Below are 862 nucleotides of genomic sequence, written 5' to 3'. Positions count from 1 at the left end.
GACTTCCATCAGAAGATCCTCATCAATTCTTATCTAAATTCTTGCAGATCTGTGATACTGTTAAGACCAATGGGGTTGATCCTGAGGTCTACAGACTTATGCTTTTTCCCTTTGCTGTAAGAGACAGAGCTAGGACATGGTTGGACTCACAACCTAGAGAAAGCCTGAACTCTAGGGACAAGCTAGTCAATGCTTTCTTGACCAAATTCTTTCCACCTCAAAAGATGAGTAAGCTCAGAGTGGACGTCCAAACCTTTAGACAGAAGGAAGGTGAATTCCTCTATGAAGCTTGGGAAATGTACAAGCAATTAACCAAAAGGTGTCCTTCTGACATGTTTCCGTAATGGAGCATCATATGTATATTCTATGATGGTCTGTCTGAGTTATCCAAGATGTCATTGGACCACTCTACTGGTGGATCTTTTCATTTGAAAATGCCTACAGAAGCCCAGGAACTCATTGAGATGGTTGCAAATAACCAGTTCATGTACACTTATGAAAGAAATCTTGTAAACAATGGGACAACTCAGAAGAAAGGAGTTCTTGAGATTGATACTTTGAATGCCATATGGCTCGGAAAAAAATATTGACTCAGCATGTCAATATGATTTCTCAGAGTTTGACTGGATTCCAGGCTACATCCGGCAGTACTAAAGAAGCCTCCTCTGAAGGAGAAGCTTATGACCCTGAGAATCCTACAATAGAAGAGGTGAATTATATGGGAGAACCCTATGGAAACACCTATAACCCTTCATGGAGAATTCACTCAAATTTCTCATGGAAGGATCAACAGAAGCTTCAACAAGGCGTCAATAACAATAATGGTGGGAGAAACAGGTTTGGGAATAGCAAGCCTTTCCCA

At 40.8% G+C, this 862-nt stretch overlaps 1 non-coding gene across 1 annotated transcript; it reads right to left on the bottom strand.

The window, feature by feature from the left end:
- Positions 1-230: 230 nt before the first annotated feature.
- LOC127747222 (small nucleolar RNA R71) lies at positions 231-334 on the bottom strand. The gene has a single exon (XR_008009024.1). It is a non-coding gene; the product is annotated as a small nucleolar RNA R71 (small nucleolar RNA).
- Positions 335-862: the final 528 nt, after the last annotated feature.

Source organism: Arachis duranensis, chromosome 4, assembly GCF_000817695.3.
Source record: "Arachis duranensis cultivar V14167 chromosome 4, aradu.V14167.gnm2.J7QH, whole genome shotgun sequence".
NCBI classification, from domain to species: Eukaryota; Viridiplantae; Streptophyta; class Magnoliopsida; order Fabales; family Fabaceae; genus Arachis; species Arachis duranensis.
The sequence above is the reverse complement of the archived record's forward strand: the minus strand, read 5'-3'. Positions and strand labels throughout refer to the sequence as shown.